Raw genomic sequence first — 22,328 nt, forward strand, 5'->3', positions numbered from 1 at the left:
CAGCGGGAATCAGTAACTTCTCTGTTCTAAATATAGTATATGTAAGCATGCAGTAGAACAGGATTCTGAAACAAGTGGATGGTGGCATGTCTCTCTGAAATAAATTACAGCAAAAACTTCACCAAGAAATGATGACTCATAGAGGACGACAGCCAACTGAAGAAACTGTGGTTCATCAGGTCGCCCTCCGAGGTATTACTGCTTCTCTGAAATCACAGTAATGAAAATGTGTAAGCTACCAGATGTTTCACATTTAAAGCTTTTATTTTGAAAAATAAAATACAAAACTCATTGAGTTGTAAATGTATACGGTAATTCCTCAACTTCCCAGAAACGATACAATGAATTATTTAAATAATTAAGATATTTAGTATTATCCACATCAATACATTTAAACAGGTACAAGTGTTCTACAAAACATTAGAACATGTACAGACAATCTATCCCAAGATGAAACTGCCAAATTTCGCTTAGAATCCCGTTTTTAAACCCTCCCCTTGGAAGTTTGGAATCTGGTAAGAAAAGATAAGGACCAGAGCAGTTTTAACAGAAAGCACACATCCCTGCTGGGCTCCTTATCTGGCTGTGCATGCGATTCGACTGGAGAGTGCAGGCCTCAGGAAACAGACCACTCAGGAAGGCCCAGACGTGTGCTGATATGCCACCCTCAGGGGAACGGGAGACAGGGCCTGGCAGAGGAACGGGAGACGGGGCCAGGGCACACACACTCCATGGATCTCAGTGGGGACAGCCAGTCTTGGAAACTTCCCTTCTGTCTTCCTAGGGCAAACAAGAGGAACGTGGTTACAAGTGTGGAGTCACAGTTCCTTCTGCCCCTGCTCCACACCACCTCCTTCCCAGCTGCGGTCCTGGCATATGCCAACTGGATGGGCAGGAGAATCGACAGTTACAAGAACAGCTGCCTCAGATGGAGTGTCTGAGAGATACACTCTCCCTCAGTCTGGGATGCTTTGAGATACCTGCCAGTAGCTTCATTGTGCAAAACACACCGAGGGCAGCCAAAGCGAGGGCTGCTCTCCTGCCACTGAAGCTACTGCAGGGGCACTGGTAGGCACATCCAGTGTCCAGGGGTACAACATGCTGACTCTTCCTTTGAAAAAGTGGACACTAAGGTTTTAAAGGAAGCTTTGGATAATAATATAGTGACTGCCGTTCAAATGTCAAAGGGATCCAAAAGACAAGACACACTAGTATCTGTCCTGAGATGCTCTGTTGTCTTCCTGGCTTCTCCTGGGTCCTTCTCTCACCGCATGTGGCACCTTCAGACCTTGATACACAAACGAGAATGAAATGCTGCCATGGGGCCAACTTAAAGGCTGGGGTCAACCTGACCAGGCCTTCTGTCTCATAAAACAAAGATTGTGCTTTCGGGGATCATTTCTATAGTTTGTTACTAGAGATGTTTCTTTGAATGTGTCTTGTAAAATGGCTGATCAATCAATGAATCCTTGTGTGTATATTTCAGGGAGGGAATTTACAAATTTTGAAAGTATTTTGCATAAACAAATTAACCAAGACCTGACCAGTGCTGTAACATGTGCATGCTCGTGGAGTGTAAGTCTGACACAGCATTTGCTCCTTAGCAAACGGCAGAGCAGTGTCCGTGTGCCTTTGCTCTCTACCATCCATTAACACACAGCAAGGCATAAAAATCTCCTATTCAAATGATTCCATCTCAGTTTTCTCATTGGTACAACAGGGATAACACCAACTACTTGTCAGAATGGTTTGAAACTTGAACAAACTCATTTATATATGTATATTGATATAATATATATACATTTGTCATGGATGTTATATATCATGTATATATTATATATATATAATGCTTGGTATTTTATGCTTGGTATGGAGTATGCACTCAATACATGGTTATTATATACTATAAAAATAAAACAGCAAGCAAAACTATAAGAAAAAATTCAAATTTTTAAAAATGTTTTAAGTTCCAAATGACCTAAGGCATCACCATATCATTCAGAGCCAAACAGAATCTAACAATGGGGAGAGAGTATAACTGAGCAGCCACATCAGGAGATTTGGGCTCAGAAGCCAGCTTTGCCCCTGCACTTGACGGTCACTCAGTTATAAAGGGGGCTAATCAGGCATGGCAGCCCTGCCCATACTGTACTGTTTCCCCGAAAATAAGACCTAGCCAGACAATCAGTTTTAATGCGTCTTTTGGAGCAAAATTTAATATAAGACCTGGTATTATTATATCACATTACATTACATTATAAGACCCGGTCTTATATTAACTTTTGCTCCAAAAGACACATTAGAGCTGATTGTCCAGCTAGGTCTTAGCTAAGCTAGTGCTTAGCTACAAGAGGTAATGTAGGTTACAAACATAAGCCATCATAATACACTGAAATCAGCAAAAGGCAGACTTGAAAAACAAACCAACTAATCCCCCAAAATACAAGTACAAAATTATCTGCATGTCCGGCACACAAAAGAAAGCACAGGATGGCAGAGGAAGCACTTGTGTTCTTCAGCCCGGGTTCTCCTACCTGTCATATGACCTTGACAAATAACCTACTCTGCAGGTCAGCTTCCACATCTGCAAACAGAGGGTTGGGGTTGTTCTCCACGTTTCTTTCAGCTAACATGTTTTATCATTTTGAAAATAACAAGTAACACTGTTAGAGTGCTAAAGCAGTTTGCTGAGTGCCATACAGAGCTGACTCCAGCCCAGGCAGACTGACTCCAGAGCTCTGCTCACACCCTGGCCACACTGCCCTTCTCGAGAGCTTAAGCAGGGAAACCCAAAAACCGAGCAATGTCCCCCAACCCTCACCTCATGTCTGGAAGAGGTTCCTGGCTCTGCTACTCCACTTGCTCAGTCTGTCAAAGGAAGCAAAAGATGTTTTAAAGTCCTTTTGGTCAGCATGAGAGGTAACTGCTCCTATCAAAATAATCAGGGGTAGCTTGCAGGCTCTGATTGTAGACTTTCTAATGAACTCAGTCTGCTACTGCTGTATAATAAAGAATCTGACTGGCCTTTCTCCCTGACTCCTGGTAAGGAGACTACCTCCTTGGAATTTCCTAGTTTACAGGAGTGTCTGTTATTCATGAGCCCCTTGGATAACACCTGAGTTTACGCTAAGAGACAAAGTGACTGAGCACCGGGGCTGTTCACCAGAAACACCAACCCTGTGATTAGAGGGCTGGGGTGCAGCCAGCCCAACTGCCGGGTGAGGGGTATTGACTTGGGATTGAGATCAACCACATGGCCAAAGACTCAATCACTCACGCCTATGTAATTAGACCCCAGTAAAAACTCTGGATGCCAAAGTTCAATGGAGCCTCCTGGCTGGTGAACACAGTGGTGTGCCAGGAGGGAGAAGTACCTGATTCTATGGAAAACAGGCACAGAAACTCTATGTGTAAGATCCGCCCAGACCTTGTCCTATGGTGTCTCTTCATTTGGCTAGTCCTGATTTGTATCTTTTATAAATATAAAACTGTAATTGTACTTACAGTGCTTCCCTGAGCCATTCTAGCTAAGTATCAAACCTGAAGGTTCTGTAGGCTTCAGTTTTCTCATGTATTAGAAGTTAAGCCAGTCTTTTATAGGCTCCTTTTCTACGTATGTGTGTGGGATGCATTAAGTAAAACTACCCGAATAAGGGGTTTGGGGTGCCTCTTACACCTTTTGCCCAATTTTTAAAAATCTTTTTCTTATTGATTTGTAGAAAGCATCTATATTCCACAGATAAATCATTGTTTCAATATTTTCTCCCACTTATGGCATACTTTTTTACATTCTTTATGATGCTTTCTAATAAACATTCTCAATTTTAATGCAGTCCATCTTATCCATTTTAAAATTAATGGTTAATGTTTTTAATGACTTGTTTAAGAAATCCTTTCCTCTTAAGGTCCCAAAGATATTCTCTTTTATTGTCTCCTAAAAACTTTATTATTTTGCCTTTCACATTTAGGTCTATAATCCACCTGACAATGATTTTGTGTATGCTATGAAGCAGGGGTGTTCCTTTAGTTTTAGTCTTAAATGCGCCTTGACTCCTTCAGAGTTATTATACAAACAGCCTTTGGATTTGACATTCCTTCAAGACTCTGCCTCTTGGATTATTCTCTGGCTCCAATTGCCACAGCATGTAAGTTAGTGACAGCCTGTTCATGAATCCACCCAGGTTTCTGGAACATCACGCCCAGTATAGGCTCAGGGCCTTGCAACCCCGAATCTGCAAAAGTTGATTCGTCTTTTGGCTAGATCAGGAGTTCCTTGAGAAAATTTTTATTGTTGTTAATTTTTAAATTTTTTCAATTATAGTTGACATACAATATTATATTAGTTTCAGGTGTACAACATTTATATAACTTACAAAGTGATCACCCTGATAAATCTAGTCCCCATCTGACACCATACACAGTTATTACAATATTATTGACTATGTTCCCTATACTGTACTTTACATCCCTATGACTATTTTGTAACTACCAATTTGCCTTTCTTAATCCCTTCACCTTTTTTACCCTGAACCTCAACCCACTTCCCATCTGGCAACCATCAATTTGTTCTCTGTATCTATGAGTTTGCTCTGCTTTGTTTGTTCATTTATCTTGTTTATTAGATTCCACATATAAGTGAAATCATGTGATATTTGTCTTTCTCTGTGTGACTTATTTCACTTAGCATAATATACTCTAGGTCCATCCATACTGCCACAAATAGCAATATTTCCTTCTTTTTTGTGGCCAAGTAATATTCCACTGTATGTGTGAGATATGTGTGTGTGTGTGTGTGTGTGTGTGTATTCGCATCTTTATCCAATCGTCTATTGAAAGATACTTAGGTTGCTTCCATATCTTGGCTATTGTAACTAGTGCAGCAGTGAACACAGGGGTGCATATGTCTTTTTGAATTCGAGTTTTGGATTTCTTCAGATAGATACCCAGGAGTGGAACTGCTGGGTCATAAAGTAGTTCTCTTTTTAATTTGTTGAGGAACCTCCATACTGTTTTCCATAGTGGCTACAAAAATTTGCAATCCTACTGACAGCGTACAAGGGTTCCCTTTTTTCTACACCCTCGCCAACACTTGTTGTTTGTTGATATATTGATGATAGCCATTCTGACAAGTGTGAGGGGATATCTCTTTGTGGGCTTTATTTGCATTTTTCTGATGGTTAGTGAGGTTGAGCACCTTTTTATATGTCTGTTGGCCATGTGTATGTCCTCTTTGGAGAAATGTCTATTCAGGTCCTCTCCCCATTTCTTAATTGGATTGTTTGTTTTTTTGTTGTTGAGTTGTATGAGTTCCTTATATAGTTTGGATATTACCCCCTATCAGATGTATTGTTGGCAAGTACTTTCCCTGAGAAGATCTTTTTTTCTTGACTCCTGAGGACTTGCTCCTGTTTCTCACCCAGAGCAGAAATTCAGTAAACATTTATTGAAAAATTGAAATGAATGTATGGATGGATTAAAATTAATGTATGCTAATATGAATATGCCTTGAAAGTAGTTTGAAATTCTCCAGTAATATGTACGTATGGCTGACTGTTATCAGACAAAGGTCTACGAAGACAGCCTTCAACTCCGGTGAGACACAGCTTTGGTGTCTCCAGTGAGAGGCCCGCCACTCACTGCAGGCTTGCTTCCGGCAACACAACTTCACATGGTCTGTTAGGTGATATGTTTCCCTCACAACCCACACCTGAAATATTTCTGAATACTGAGTTCAGTGCTGAGTCTTCATTTCCTATTAACAAGCTAATCACTGACAGCAGCAGCCTGGAGGCAATATGTACTATTACTATGCTAGAAAGGGAAGTCTTCTGCTGGGCTCAAGCAGTAGTTATCAATTTCCCCCCACTGCTATAAAAGAATGGCAGGTGAGGCTCAGGTGCAGGACACTCTGGGCTACTCTAAGCATATCAGCCACAATACGATCTGTTTCTCTTCAGCTCAATAAACAGTATTGGAACCTGAGTGAGAGCGTGACATTTAAAAAATAACTGTGGATGTTTTAAAATTTTTTTTAAAAAGTAAAAGTTAGAGGGGAAGGGGGTTGGGGAGCTGGGTGAAGAGGGAAAGGGATTAAAAAATACAAATTGGTAGTTACAAAATCGTCCAGAAGCAATGTGTGACACGGAGCATTGTCATGACGGAGGATAATTTATGGCACACTTTAAAACACACATTCTCTCAACTGTAGCTCACACCCAACTGACTGCACCGAACAAGTTGAAACTTGTCACACACTGTCACACACTGTTACAAAGGTTCAACGCCCTCCTTCCTGTATTGGATGGCTCTCAGCAGCAACATTCACCGTATTTTGTGATCATAACAGAAAAGCTCCATGTCACACATCGCTTCTGGCATGGCAATTTCTGTCAAATAAAAACATTAGGATGTGTCCTCATCCACCTTATTCACCGATCTGGCACCGTGTGACTTCTGGCTCTTCCCCAAAGTCAAAATGATTCAGGACATTGAGGCAGCCATGACAGTGCAACTAAAGAAACTCATGAAAAGGACTTCCAGAACTGCTTCAGAAAGTGGCAAGAACAATTGGATAAGTGTGCTCGAAACGAGGGGGGTTATTGTGAGGGGGGATTAATGGCAATGTGTCTTTTACTGTAATAATTTTAAAAATTTAAACATTCACCGTAGTTTTTGATCACACTTTGTTGTATAATGTATTCACAAGCCCTCTAGACTCCAAATGAAATAAGTTAAAAGGCCATGAATTTATATGTAATATAAACAAGGGTGGCTGTACATTTTTATTTCCAGGTAGATACCAGAGCCTGGAGCAGGTACACATGGCAGGCTCCTTTTATGTGGAGTACTGTGTAGCTTGGAAGATCCCTAGCAATCAGATTTTAGTTACTATAAAGCATTTCCCTAGTTTTAGAAGACACGGAGCCCTCTGAAATTAAGACCATGTTAAATTATTAAAACCAACAGTTACCTGAGGCCAGTCTACCACCGGTATATATTATCTGTATCACTTTAACGCAAGAGCTCATCTATTACACAGCCAGAGAAGGAAACAGATACAGTACCTGAGGTTTTTCTTTAAGAAATTCAGGTAGCTGAAATTCTCCTTTATAGACCTGGAAAAATAAAGCCAAGTGTGAGTTTAAGGAAACAGTGCTGCGGTCATCACTTCAGAATGCCTGCAGTCCCTGATGCGCATGCGCATGCGCTAGCTGCATTCTTGGGCGTTTCAGGATGGTAGGGAAGCCGGTTAGTTCAAGAGCAGCCAGAGCTGAAGGACTGAGTGAAAGCCCCATTCACTCTGATTCCACCTGCTCCGCACCTGCCTGTGTGCTTCCAAATGTGGGGCGGCTGGGAGAGGGATTAGAGTATGTGAAGGAGAAAAAACAGCATCCCAGCATACCAAGTGCCAATCATTTCAGCTGAGAGAAAGCAAACTCTTTCAAGCGTCTCTTTCCAGCAACCAACACAGAATTGCCACAATGTAGGAAGAGGCTCCCGACTTCCTTTTGAAATCTCCAACCTTAAAACCCTGGATTGAAACCAACTTTTCTCAATGTACCCAATAGTCCCATAATAATTTGAATATTAGATGATTCTTAAAATGAAAAATACTTTTAATGTCATAAAATATCATAATTAAAATTTTATTCTTTTCTATATATAAAATTATGTTTCTAATACCAGCAATTAGGAAATCATTTTTAACATACAATTTATAATAACATAAAAAGAAACCACCAAATACCTAGGAAAAAGTCTAATAAAAGATTTATAATACAGAAAACTATAAAACATTATTGAGAGAAATTGAAGACCAAGGAGACAGAGAGACATACTACTTTCAGGGATTGGAAGATTCGATATAGCAAATATGTCCATTCTCCTCAAAGGATTTCCAATCAAAATTCTAGTATGCTTGTTTTGGGAGGGAAAGGGGTATCTCAAGCTGATTTTAAAAGTTATACGGAAATGCATAGGCCAAAAAGAATCAAAGTAATCTTAAAAAGAACAAAGAGGCAGAGTGCTTATTCTACCACATATTAAGATATTATTATACAGTTATAATTAAGCAATATTATAAAGCTACATATCTCTATATACATATATACGGTGTTTCCCTGAAAATAAGACCTACCTGGACAATCAGCTCTAATGAGTCTTTTGGAGCAAAAATGAAAATAAGACCTACCTGGACAATCAGTTCTAATGAGTCTTTACATTAATATTTTAATATAAGATATTAATTTTTGCTCCTATTAATTTTTGCTCCAAAAGACTCATTAGAGCTGATTGTCCAAGTAGGTCTTATGTTCAGGGAAACCCGGTACCAGCCATTAAGAGAGTAAGGTTTTGGCATATGGATAGACAAAGATATTAAGGAAACAGAATGAAGAGTCCAGAAACAGACCCTTCAAACCAAGTACGGATGTTTGGTTTAAGACAAAGGTGGTGATTAAGGCAGTGCAATTAGAATGAATGAATGAATAATAAATGTGTTTTATGTATATATGACATACTATACAGCAATAAAAAATGAACTACCACTCTACCAACCACATAGATGAATCCCAGGACGCAATGGTAAGGGGGAAAGCCAGACCCCACAAAATAATATAATACACATATCCATTTAAAACTTCTAAAGCTCATAAATAGGCAAAACAACCCTATGATGTTAGAGATCAGGATACTGTTTACTCTGGGGAAGAGGGAGGTGATGGTGATGGGGATGCAGGAGCTTTCCGGTGTGCTGGTGATTCTGTTTTGATATGGGTACAGATTATGAAGGTGTGTTCATTTTATGACCATTTATTGAACTATGATTTGTGTACTTTGCTGTATGTATGTTATGTACCTCAATGACAAAATTGAATAAATTAAGCCAGTAGGAGCTTAATGCTAAAAAACTACACACACACACACACACACACACACACACACACACACACACTTTAAGTACAAAAATAAGTGAAGAAGGTCTCCACTGGCACAATCTGGTAACTGCTGGACTCGAGAAACTACAGTAAGAAACTATGGATTGTTATTGGGAAGGAGTCACTGGGTAGTCCCTCAGAACACAGTGACATCTTCTAAAGGTGAATCCTAAAGCTTATGAGCCTAAAGAATTTTTACTTGGTTACAAGACAACTGATCCACTTCTAAAAGCAGCAGCATTCGTTCTGAGATTCAGAGAATGACTTTTTTTTTTCCTGTCTCCTTCTCTGCAATTTCTAAAACCTAGTCTATTCTTGGGGTCTCTGCTACAATCCTAGGAAGCTTAAATAAAGCAGAGATATCAGACTTGTGGGTAAGGCATTTCTTCAGAGATGCATCACACTGGAAGCTGAAGTGGATGTGGGATGACAACACTGCAGCGGTTGAGAGTGTCTCAGAAGCGACTACCATCTTTCATACCCTCAAGTGGTGCCAGGTCACTGGGGGACTGGCTTAGCTGCTCTGTAAAGAATCTGCATGTAAGAATATTGTTTGCTGTACCCTAACACCACAGTCCAGAGATTATTCCAGCTTCCTTCCCCCCACCCAGCTCACTGAGATATAATTGACACATAACACTGTCTTACTGTCCTAGCTCTGCAAACCCTGCCAGCTGTGCATCATGTAACCCTGACTTCCACTGCATCTGTCTACTGTCTGTGGGGCAAGCAGACACGACATCTGGTACAGAGACTCAGCCACTAAGATGGTCTCGTCAACTCCCACGATCTCTTGAGGAAGGTATTATTATCTTTTTAGAGATAAAGCAACTGAGGCACAGAGAAATTAAGCAATTTGTCTAATGTAGTGAAATAGGAAGTCACTAAGTACCAGCATCAGACTTCCATTTTAAAAGGATTATCCTTTTATATCCCCAATATATTAAGTAAATACATAGATATTTAAAAAATACATAGATATTTAAAAAATAAATATAAAAGAGAAAAAAATAAAAGGATTACCCAAATTGCTCTGTAGACTGTAGTATGGAGGCTACCTCAGTAATCCACATAAGAAAGAATGACAAGGGGGTGGTAGTGGAGGTAGGTTTGTAGATTTTTTTTTTCTAATTATATCTAGATTTCCTAATAGACTAGATATGGGATATGACAGAGCAGAGGAAAGTCAAGGATGACTCCTAGATTTTTGGCTTAAGCAACTACCAACTGGAAATATCAAGTTGCCATCAAGTCATTGGGAAAGTTCTGTGTACAGCATTTTTCAGAAGACCAGTCATTCAGTTTTGGGTATATTAAGCCTGAGCTATCTCTTAGACAATAAATGAAAATGTTAAGTAGCCAGTTGGATATACAATTCTGGAGTTCATGGAGGACCTCTGGGCTGGGATACATAAATTTGAGAATCACGAACTTACAACTAGTATGTAAGGTCTTTATACCTGAGGAGATAACCCAGGAGCTCAGGGTAGATAGAAAAAAACAGAGGATTTAAGACTGAGATATGGGGGGGCGGCCAGATGGCTCAGCTGGTTAGAGCACAAGCTCTCAACAACAAGGTTGCCAGTTCAATTCCCACATGGGATGGTGGGCTGCGCCCCCTGCAACTAAAGATTGAAAATGGCGACTGGACTTGGAGCTGAGCTGCGCCCTCCACAATTAGATTGAAGGACAACGACTTGGAGCTGATGGGCCCTGGAGAAACATACTGTTCCCCAATATTCCCCAATAAAATACATATATATATATATATATATATATATATATATATATATATATATATAATAGAAAAGACTGAGATATGGGGACATTCTAACATTAAGAGGTCAGGAAGAAAAATCAGCAAAGATAACTAAGAAGCTATGAATGACACAGAAGAAAAAATTTTAAAAGTGGTATCCTAGAAGCCAAGTGAAGGAAACATATCAAGGAGGGAGTAATTGATTGTACTGAAAGAGGTAGGAGATAAAATAATAATTGACTATTGGATATAGTAATGTGGAGGTCACTGTGGCCTTGAGAAAAGCAAATTATGGAGAATGGTAGTTGTGAAATTCTGAATGGAGTTGATGTAAGATAGAATAAAGGGGGAGGAATTGGAGACAGAGAGTACAGAAAACTTGAGTTTTGATGTAAAGGGAAGCAAAGAAATGAAATGGCAGCGGCAGGGCAACTGGGATCAAAACTGTGTGTGTGTGTGTGTGTGTGTGTGTGTGTGTGTGCATGTGGCTGTGTGTGTATTAAGATAGAAAAACTAAGGTCATATTTGTTGATGGGAAAGATCCTGCTGGAGAGCAAAATTTGATGATACACAAGACATGGAGAGATGGGTTGGGCACACATGGGGAGGAAATACCTTCAGATAGAAGCATAGATGTTTACATCTATTATACAGACTTTGTATTATGATAGATGAGGATATCAGGTCTGAAACACACCCTCCTTCTAGTCTCTCAAAAATTACGTATTTTCCCATGTATAATGCACACTTTTTTGCCCAAATTTGTGAAGGAAAAATAAGGATGCACATTATACATGGATGGTACTAATTCTCTATCTATATAAATGTTTTAAATTCTTTAATTTCTGCTTATGAGTTAAAAGTGTAACTCTAGAAATCAATAACTATACCCATATGCAAAATAATACCTTGAAATACGATAATCACTTTTGTTGAACTTACGACGAACTCAAAATAATACCTTGAAACACGATAATCGGTTTTGTTGAACTTACAATGATCTTGCAGCGACAAAGAGTTCTTGGCCTTCCGTGATGCATAAATATCCTAAATTTGTTACCGGTACATAAAACTTCTTGTACCTTGTATCTGTTCTTGTTTTGTAATTATTTGTTACATAAAATTTCTTGTACCACAAGATGTTAAAAAAATAAACGCTAAAACTCCTTTATAATTAAAAAACAAGTACCTAAATGTAAACAAGTAAAAATTTGAATTAAAAAATTAAACATAAAGATTTTTTTCCCCTGAACGTTTGGGCCAAAGAGGTGGGTGCGCATTGTACATGGGAGCACATTATATCTGGCAGAATACAGTACATTTTTTTTTTTAATTGGGGAAGGGGAACAGGACTTTATTGGGGAACAGTGTGTACTTCTGGGACTTTTCCAAGTCAAGTTGTTGTCCTTTCAATCTTAGTTGTGGAGGGCACAGCTCAGCTCCAGGTCCAGCTGCTGTTGTTAGTTGCAGGGGGCGGAGCCCACCATCCCTTGCAAACCGGCAACCTTGTGGTTGAGAGCTGGGGCTCCAACCAACTGAGACATCTGACCCCTCAGGAGCTGAGCAGCAGCTCATTGACTTTATCCTAGTTGTGGAGGGTGCAGCTCGCTGGGCCATGTGGGAATCGAACAGGCAGCCCCGTTGCCCAGAGCCTGTGCTCTAATCAACCGAGCCACCCATTTGTCCCTAAGTACATAATTTTTGGTCAAAGGCACATTCTGTAAGTTTTCATTATTATAACAATATAAATATCACATATTTACTTTTTTATTTTTAAAAGATTTTCATTAAAATATAGCTTACAATATTATATTAGTTTCAGGTGTACACCATAGTTATTCAACATTTATACACCTAAAGAAGTGATCACCATGGTAAGTCCATGAACCATCTGACACCGTATCATGTGTTCACAATATTATTGACTATATTCTCTGTGCTGTACGTTACACCCCCATGACTTATTTGTTTTACACCTGGAAATTTGAATCTCTTATTCTCCTTCACCTTTCCTCCTCTTTTTAAATTTTTCAATTACAGTTGACATTCAATATTATTTTATATTAATTTCAGTGTACAGCATAGTAGACATCTATACAATCTAAAAAATGATCCCCCTGACTAGTCTAGCACCCACCGGGCACTATACATAGTTATTACCATATTTTTGACTATATTCCCTGTGCTTTACTTTACAGCCTCATGACTATTTTATAACTACCAGTTTGTACTTCTCAATCCCTTCACCTTTTTCACCCTGCCCCTCAAACTCCATACCAACTGCCAAACATCAAAATGTTTTCTGTATCTATGAGTTTGTTTCTGTTTTATTTTATTCTTTAGATTCTATATATAAGTGAAATCACATTGCATCTGTCTTTCTCTGACACTCCACTTAGTGCACAACACCCTCCAGGTCCATCCATGCTGCTGCAGATGACAAGAGCCCATTCCCATCCCTGGCCAAGCAATATTCCATTATATATATGTACCACATACTCTATCCATTCTTCCATCGACAGACACCCAGGCCTCCACATCTTAGCTATTATAAATAATGCTGCAATGAACATATGGATGCACACATCCCCTCGAAGTAGCATTTTTGGTTTCTTCAGATACACACCCAGAAGTGGGATGACTGGATCCTTCTTTGTCTCATGTTATAGCCTTTGTTTTAAAGCCTATTTGGTCGGGTATAAGTATTGCTACACCAGTTTTTCCCCCCATTTCTATGAGCATTTTCATGAAATATCTTTTTCCATCCCTTTACTTTCAGTCTGTGTGTGTCTTTTGATCTGAAGTGAGTCTCCTGTAGGCAAGATATGTAAGGGTCTTGTTTTCTTATCCATTCAGCCACCTTATCTTCTGATTGGAACATTAATCCATTTACATTGAAAGTAGTTGTTAATAGATATGTAGTTATTGCCATTTTATTATTCAAACTTTTGATCTTTTTCTTTCTTTTTTTTCCCCTTTTTAATGAAGTCCTTCTAACATTTCTCGCAATACTGGTTTGGTGGTAATGAACTCCATCAGCTTTTTCTTGTATGGGAAGATCTTTACCTGTCCTTCAATTCTAAATTATAGCCTTGCTGGATAATTTTGGTTGTAGGTTATTGCTTTTCATCACTTTCAATATTCTGTGACAATGCCTTCTGGCCTGCAGTTTCTATTGAGAAATCAGCTGACATCTTATGGGACCTCCCTTGTAGGTAGCTAAATGCTTTTCTCTTGCTGCTTTTAAGATTCTCTCTTTGTCTTTAACCTCTAGCATTTTAATTATGATGTGTCTTGGTGTGGGCCTCTTTGGGTTCATCTTGTTTGGACTCACTGCACTTCCTGGGCTTGTACGTCTATTTCCTTCTCCAGAGTAGAGAGGTTTTCCATCATTATTTCTTCAATTAGGTTTTAATTTCCTGTTCTCTCTCTTCTCCTTCTAGTACCCCTATGATGCCAATGTTGGTATGCTTGATGTTGTCCCAAATACCCCTTAAACTTTCCCCATTTTTTTGGATTCTTTTTTCTTTTTGCTGTTCTGATTGGATGTTTTCTGCTGCTTCATCTTCTAAATTGCTGATTCGATCCTCTGCTTCATCTAATCTACTGTTGATTTCCTCTAATGTAGTCTTCATTCCAGTTATTGTATTCTTTATTTCTGATTGGTTCTTCATGTTTTCTACCTCCAATGTTATGTTTCCCACCTCTTTCTTGAAGTTCTCCCTAAAATCACTGAGCATCCTTATAACCAGTGCTTTGAACTCTGCATCTGGTAGATTGCTTGTCTCCATTTTGTTTAGTTTTTTTTTTTTCCTTTCCCTGGAGATTTGTTCTGTTCATTCACTGGGGACATGTCCCTCCACTTTGGCTGCCTCGCTTTGTTTTTATGTATTAAGTAGTGCTGCTATGTCCCCGGGTCTTAGTAGAGTGGCCTTACGTAGTAGCTGTGCTGTAGGGCCCAGTGACACAATCTCCCAAGTCACCTATGCTGGGTACATCAGGTGTGTCCCTTGTGTGGATTGTGTATACCCTCCTGTTGTAGTTCAGCCTTGGTTGCTGTCTGCACTTCAATAGGAGGAATTGACCTTGTCTGATCGATTGTGAAGACTGGCTGTGACTATAATGTAGGAGCTATGTGTAGGGGCTGACCCTATGGAGCAGGATTTGCTCTAGCAGGGCTCTGTTGCCTGCCCAGTCTGTCCTTTGGGTGTGTTGTCCTCGGAGGCGACCTGTGGTGCTCTGGTCAGTGGCCCCACTGCAGGCCAAGTTCAGCTGCAGCCTATGCCCTGCCTGGGGCCACCTGACACGAGCCACAAACCAATCCCCTAATGGATGCTACCAATACTGGGCTTGGAGGTGCCTCAGGAAGCCAAGCCATAAACCAAGGCCAGCTGCCAGTAGTACTGGGCTTGGGACCATCATGCAAAGGCTAGATGCTGCTTGTTTGGATTTTGTGATCCTTTGAGAGATTTTAGGAAAGTCCGCAGCATGAGCCAAGATAGGCTGTTTGTATGGAAAACCCACTGGAATTGGCTTGGGGGTGCCCAAAAATTGGGTGGGGAGGGGTCTCAGGGAATTACCAGGGCAAGGTGAACAGTTTTAGCCAGGTTGATGGAGACTCAGATATGGTGACTACCTGAATCTGCATACCTGGAGGGGGGAGGGCTCAACAAAGTAACAGTGGCTTCTACGAGCACTTCTGTCTGGGAGAAAGCTGCCCCTCCAGCCCTTGTCATGGAGCCAGACAATTAAGTTTCTCCCTGTATGTCCCTGGTGCGTTTTGAACTGCTGCCCTGGTGCTGGAGCTCAGAGCAATGAGTCCGTCAGTGAGTAAGTTTGTGCATGGTCCTTTTAAGAGGAGCACCTGGGAATCAAGCCACCCTCTGTCTCACTCAGCCACAATGTCTTCTGGTTTTCACGGCCAGAAGTTATGAAGACTTCTCTCCCTGGCACTGGAACACTGGACTGGGAGAGGCTAGGATCCTTCACTCCTCCAGAGGAACCTCTGCAGCCAAGATATTCCTCCTGATTTTTAACAGTCACATGCAGATGTGAAACCAACCTGTTCCACTTCTCTGCCCCTCCTATCAGACTCAAGATGGCTTCTTCTGTATGTCCTTAGTTGTAGGACTTCTGTTCAGCTGGACTTCAGGTGATTTTCAATGATGGTTGTTCTGTAGTTTAGTTGTAATTTTGATGTGGTCATGAGAGGAGGCAAGCACAGCATTTACCTACTCTGCCACCTTGACGGGAAACTTCATATTTACCTTTTTTTTACACAACTTGGTTTTAAGGAATTTTTATTAATTTTTCAATTACAGTTGACATTCATTATTATTTTGTTAGTTTCAGGTGTGCAGGATAGTGGTTAGACATTTATATAATTTCCGAAGTGACCCCCCCGCCCCCCGCCATAAGTCTAGTACTTACCCGGCACCATACATAGTTATTACAATATTATGCTGTACTTGACATCCTCATGATTATCTTGTAACTACCAATCTGTACGTATTAATCCCTTCACCTTTTTCATCCCTTAACCCCAACCCCTCTTCCATCTGGCAACCATCAGTTTGTTCTCTGTGTCTATAAATTTGTTTCTGTTTTGTTTGTTCATTTATTTTGTTATTTAGATTCCACGTAAAGGTGAAATCATATGGTATTTGTCTTTCTCTGATTTATTTCACTTAGCATAATACCCTCTAAGTCCATCCATGATGTCACAAATGGTAAGATTTCATTCTTCTTTATGGCTGAGTAATATTCCATTGTGTATATGTACCACCTCTTCTTTATCCAATTGTGTATTGATGGGCACTTAGGTTGCTTCTGTATCTTGGCTATTGAAAATAATGCTGCAATGAATAGAGCGATGCATGTCTTTCTGAATTTGTGTTTTGGATTTCTTTGACTAAATGCCCAGAAGTGGAATTGTTGGTTCTATTTTTAATTTTTTGAGGAACCTCTGTCCTGTTTTCCTTAGTGGCTGCACCGATTTACAATTCAAGCAAGTGTATGAGGATTCCTTTTCTACACATCCTCACCAAAGCTTGTTGTTTGATTTATTGATGATAGCCATTCTGGAAGGTATGAGGTGATACCTTATTGTGATTTTAATTTGCATTTCTCTGATGATTCATGACATTGAGCATCTTTTCATATATCTATTAGCCATCTGTATGTCCTCTCTGGAGAATGTCTATTCCAGTCCTTTGCCAATTTTTAAATTGTATTGTTAGTTTTTTTGGTGTTAAGTCGAATGAGTTCTTTATAAATTTTGGATATTAACCCCTTATCTGATATATCATTGGCAAACATCTTTTCCCATTTGGTAGGTTGTCTTTTCATTTTGTTGATGGTCTCCTTTTGTGTGTGAAAACTTTTTAGTTTGATGTAGTCCCAGTTTTAAATTTATCCATTCACCTACTGAAGGACATCTTGGTTGCTTTTAAGTTTTGGTAATTATGAATACAGTTGCTGTAAACATTGTATTAGGTTCTGTGTCAACATAAGCTTTCAACTCCTTTGGGTAAATACCAAGGAGTGTGACTGCTGAATTGTTTTCTAAGAAACTGCCAAACTGTCGTCTAAGTGGCGGTACCATTTTGCCTTTCCACCAGTAATGCATGAGAGTCTGTGTTGCTCCACATTCTTACAATCGTTAAGATATTACCAGTGTTCTGGATTTGGTCACTATAATAGGTGTGTAGTGGTAGCTCACTGCTATTTTAATGTGCATTTTCCTAAGGACATATGATATTGAGCACCTTTTCATATGCTTAGTTGTCATTGGTATATTTTCTTTGGTAAGGTGTCTGTTCAGATCTTTAGCCCATTTTAAAATTGGGTTGTTTCTTAGTTTTGAGTTTTAAGAATTCTTTGTACATTTTGGATGCCATTCCTTTATCAGATATGTGTTTTGCAAAGATTTTCTCCTAGTCTGTGGCTTTTCTTTTCATTCTCTTAATAGTGTCTTTCGCTATGTCTGAAAGCTTCTCCAGTTTTTTTTTATTAGTGTTATCATGGTATATCTTTATTCATCCCTTTACTTTTAATCTATCTGTGTTCTTTATGTTAAAGTTGGTTCCTTTCCAGCATTTACAGGATTGCTAAACAGAGCAACACACTACTACTGGAAAAGAAGTTGTATGTTGTGCAGAGGAAAAGATAAGTAGGAGAGACAATGTAGTAATTCCCACAATCTTTAGCTTTACTGTTAATTTATTTGCAAGAGACTGGACCTGGGGGGCGGGGGGAGGACTATGGGAATTTTAAAACACTCCCCTCCAGGCTCTAATATTTTGTGATTTTGAAGGAAGTTTCTCAAAGCCTGAGCATCATGGGAGTTGCTTTTTTATTTCCATCTTTGCCCCTTAGGTCTGTGTCTAACAAGTTATAAAGGCTACTGCACTGCTCTTGATCCTCTCACAGAGCAAAATACTAAATAAGATCTAAGAGAAATACATATTTAACACTGTTTTATAGCTTTCACTTGTGGTAGTGACAGTATATGTCCAAGTGAGAGGCTTTAGCTGGCAATGGATTCCATTTTAAAAAAAATAACTCAAATAGAAAAATAAATTGTATTTGATGCTTTGCTTTGGGTTTATAGACTGAAATCAAGGTTCTGTGTTTTGGAGTCAGGTAAAATGAACTCCATTATAAGTACAGCCTTCAACTGTGGAATTACCAAGAATACAGAGCTAGAGAAGAAAGGAGAATTTGCCTAAGTTGCCTGTGACGTTTCAAAAATCCAAAAAAGAAGAGGTTCTAAATATTGGCTGAAGTAAGCAAGGCATCATTCATGTTATTGGTCCTTGGGCCACTTTCAGGATTCTTGTAAGATTAATTAGAAACTGACCCACTAAGCCCAATATCACTTCACCTGTTACCACAGCCTCACCTATGGTCCTATACTAAGAATTTGCAATTAAAATTTAAACATAAGTCTCAGAGGAACTAAAATGGATGTCATTAACATGACTTGCAGACTGCAGATCTAACCCTGTATGGGTCCCTTTTCCTTTACACATAATGATACCAACAGCAACCTTTAGCAAGTAGATACAGCAGACAGGAAGACAATGGGCAAGTACTGAAAACTGAAAAGTGACAAATGAAACAACTGAAGACACAAATTATAAAAGGCAGGCAGGAAGCCTTACGTACCTTAAGAAAAAAACCAACAGTTCTATATCCTATATAAAGAAAGACAGGTATTTTCTCTTTATAACACATACAATAATTAATTTTCTTTTGATGAAATAATATTTCAAATTATGATCAGTAATTTATTTAAGAATGTAAAGATGTATGTGATCAAATGCAGAAGGGATTCTATATCAAATTATTAAGGTTTGGTCCTTTATGAGACAAATCTATCCAGAAACTGGCTCTAGAATGACTGATTCCCCACAGAGATTCAAGCTTTTCTAAGTTATATGGGAAATTGTCTGAAATGTTCTGAGGCCAAGTTCTTCTGGAGAATATTAAACGTTTTCTAAAGGTATTCATGCTCTAAGTGTCTGTGGCCACTTTCTGAGACACATGTGCCTCGCTGTTTGTGGCAGGCACCCTCTGAGATTGGGCCTCATGACCCCCGCCTCTGGTATTCACAACCTTGTGCAATCCCCTTCCTTTCAGTGTGAGCTGAATCTAGTGACTTGCTTCTAACAACTGGAATGTGGCAAAAATGATGAGCTGTTCCTTCTGAGTTAGGTCCCAGAAATTCTGTATATTCTGTCATAGGTGCTCTCTACTTAGCCACTCTGCTGTGAACTACATTACAGAGAAGCCCACATGGCAAAGGACTATCTCCAGCCCATGACCAGCAAGGACCCAAGGCCCGCCAACAGTCACAGGAGTGAGTCTGGAAAGGAGTGAGTCTCCCAGTCGAGGCTTCAGATGACTTCAACCCTGGCAACAATTTGGCTGCAACCTGGAAGGCCTGGATCAGAGACTTCTAGATAAACTGCTCCTGGATCCTAAACCACAGAAATTGTGGGATAATGTCTATTATTTTAAGCTGCTAACTACCCTAAATTTCAGGGTAATTTGTTATGTTTCAGTAGGTAACTAATACAGGTTTTGGATTCACAAATGGGGTTCTACTCTAACAAATACTGACAAAGTGGCAGAAGTTTTGGAACTGGGCAGTAGGAGGTAGTTAGAAAGAATTTAAGAAAAGCAGTGGTTAAAGCCTAAATTGCCATGAAGTGACAGAGTTTAGACTTAGAGGAGGCTGCCTGTGAGGGTTTCAAGGAACCTTGGGACATGTGATTAGAAAGGGGAGCCAGTGGGCTACAGTTATGTAGTTAACAGAAGTTTTGCAGCCCTGTCCCTTGCAGTTAGGTGGAGAATAGAAATTGAACCAAATGAACTGGATGGTCCAGCTAAGGAGATTTTCAAGTCAAGTGCTGAGGGTGCCACTGGGTTTCTTCTCGATAATTATAGTAAAATGCAGGAGGAGAAAGCAGTTGAGGGAAGAACTGTTATTTAAGGGGGAAAAAAGCCTGGAGTTGATGGTTTTGAAATTGGGTTTGAGAATTCTTAGCCTTGACATCTTGAAGGCTAGCATCGTAGATGTCACGTCTCTCACTGATGCTGCTTTCAGTGTCACACAGCCTTCTCTGCTTTTAACCCTCCTGCCTTCCTCTTCTAAGGACCCTTGGGATTTCATTGGGCTATCAGATAATACCGGATCATCTCCTCATTTTAAATTCCTTAATCACATCTGCAAAGTCTCTTTTGCCATGTAAGGTAACATATTTACAGATTCCAGAGCTGAAATCTTTAGGGGGCCATTATTCAGTCTATCACATGTAAGCAATAAATAATCAGTGTATTATACTTAGAATTTTTACAGTTTATAAATAGGAACACATGGGTGAACAAAGTGCTATAGGAATGACACTTGCATAACCCTTACACACAAACTAAAAGCTGAACAGGTCTTTAAATTTGAAAACAATGGGTTATATTAGGAGAATGTTATTATTCTTAGAGATGTGTGATGAAGAAGCATAATATTTTACAACTTTGAAGTAATTCAACAGCAGCAGCAGCAAAAAAATGCGTATCTGTGTACTTGTACACAGAGAGATAGAGAGATAAAGAGATGAAGCAAATATGGCAAAATTTTAACAACTAATGAATTGTGTTAAAGGTATTTCAGATGTTCTTCAATTTTTTTCTCTAAGTATTAAGAAATTGGAAACAAATCAGGGAGATCAAAAAAAATTTCAACACGACAAATATATTAACCTTACAAAGCTCATTGGAGTAGATTGTAAGAACTATTTAATTTGTGAATGGGCTAAAACTGAGGATTAAACTCAGGGGTTGGCAACCTACTCTATAAAAGGCCAGAGAGTAAATATCTTAGGCTTTATGGGCTATGCAGTCACTTTCCCAACTACTCAACTCTGCCATTGTAGCACGAAAGCAGACACTATGTAAATAAATAAGCGTAGTATGTTCTAATAAAATATTTACCAAAATCAGTGGCAGTCCAGATTTGGCCTGCAGACTGTAAGTGCCAATCCTTAATTTAACTTAAAACATTCTTTCAAAAGAAGAGAATTTTAAACAATCTCCAGAAATTTGTACTAATGATCATACTATGTGTTATGCATTATATTAGGAATACACACACAGACACACACACACACACAGGGTGTAAAAAAATGTATACATATTTTAAGAAAGGAAAAAATCTGTATGAAAATTGTAATAATATATACCGATGACAAAAGATGAATACAAGTCACATTTGACCTCTGCAATTACAAGAAGTGCTCAAAGTGGTTACCATCAGCATAATTTTAATGTTTTTTTCCTTTCTTAAAATGTGTACACATTTTTTTGGCCCTCTGTATATATTCCAAAGGTTAAAAGATTAGTCTGACAAACCCTGGTTGTGAATTCAAATTTCACTGTAAACTCAAACCTAATTTATTCCTCCTCCTCCTTTCTGTAAACTCTATAATATAACCTTTCCTTCCTTCCCCTGACCCCTCCCTCCCTCCCTTCCTTCTTTCCTTCCTTCATTCCTTCTTCCTTCCATCCTCTTTCCAATTGTACTCAAGTACACAGAAATGGATTAATCATAATCCTTAGTTCACAACAAACTTTCATCATTGGTCCATGCTTGGCCTGCTGTTATTTACTTTGTAATGTAATTCATTATTTGTAATAATGTATTAATCACTCCCCCTTAAGAAATTGTGACTTGGGGCTGCCCGGTGGCTCAGGCGGTTAGAGCTCCATGCTCCTAACTCCGAAGGCTGCCGGTTCGATTCCCACATGGGTCAGCGGGCTCTCAACCACAAGGTTGCCAGGACTCAACTCCTCGAGTCCCGCAAGGGATGGTGGGCTCCGCCCTCTGAAACTAAGATTGAACACGGCACCTTGAGCTGAGCTGCCGCTGAGCTCAGGATGGCTCAGTTGGTTGGAGTGCGTCCTCTCAACCACAAGGTTGCGGGTTGGACTCCTGCAAGGGATGGTGGGCTGCGCACCCTGCAACTAGCAACGGCAACTGGACCTAGAGCTGAGCTGCGCCCTTCACAACTAAGATTGAAAGAACAACAACTTGAAGCTGAACAGAACCCTCCACAACTAAGATTGAAAGGACA

The 22,328-nt window shown here is 39.6% G+C and overlaps 1 long non-coding RNA gene across 4 annotated transcripts in view; it reads right to left on the minus strand.

Annotated features, from left to right (window-relative positions):
* Window positions 1–241: 241 nt before the first annotated feature.
* LOC109438044 (protein-tyrosine sulfotransferase 1) overlaps window positions 242–22,328 on the minus strand; it is a 175,685-nt gene continuing 153,598 nt past the window's right edge. For 3 of the 4 annotated variants that reach the window (XR_012494945.1, XR_012494944.1, XR_012494946.1), the window contains exons 4-6: window positions 7,065–7,115; window positions 2,822–2,868; window positions 242–780 (exon numbers count right to left, since the gene is read on the minus strand). This is a non-coding gene — a long non-coding RNA (protein-tyrosine sulfotransferase 1). The remainder of the gene's footprint in view (window positions 781–2,821; window positions 2,869–7,064; window positions 7,116–22,328) is intronic. The other variant, XR_012494947.1, reaches the window with a different exon arrangement.

The sequence above is a fragment of the Rhinolophus sinicus genome, linkage group LG03 (genome assembly GCF_036562045.2).
Source record: "Rhinolophus sinicus isolate RSC01 linkage group LG03, ASM3656204v1, whole genome shotgun sequence".
NCBI classification, from domain to species: Eukaryota; Metazoa; Chordata; class Mammalia; order Chiroptera; family Rhinolophidae; genus Rhinolophus; species Rhinolophus sinicus.